Source organism: Oryzias melastigma, linkage group LG5 (genome assembly GCF_002922805.2).
Source record: "Oryzias melastigma strain HK-1 linkage group LG5, ASM292280v2, whole genome shotgun sequence".
Lineage (NCBI taxonomy): Eukaryota > Metazoa > Chordata > Actinopteri > Beloniformes > Adrianichthyidae > Oryzias > Oryzias melastigma.
Window position 1 is genome coordinate 26823869 of NC_050516.1, and position 373 is coordinate 26824241.

Genomic DNA, 373 nt, shown 5'->3' on the forward strand with positions numbered 1-373 from the left:
TAGGGGGAGTAAAGGAAAAGCCATACAGGTGTGCCATGGTACGTTCCGCAGGCGGAACTTAACATGGCACACCTGTATGACCAGATCCAGAAATAAACAGCATCACTTTGCAAGCGCGTGCCACGTCTGGGTAAGATGCCGCTTAAATTAGTTTAATTTTCCATTGATTTGCACATTTATATTTTAGGCAAGGTGTTTTATTTTTTGTTTCCACAGCCCCCTCTTTGGTTTGCTATCCGGATTGCTTCAATGTCAGATGTAAAATATTCACTATAAAATTAAATAAATCTTTTTTTTTTCTTTTTCTATAAGAGTTTACTGAAAATGTTGTCATTATGATTTAAACTTTGTTTAACCATGGAGCAGTTTTTCT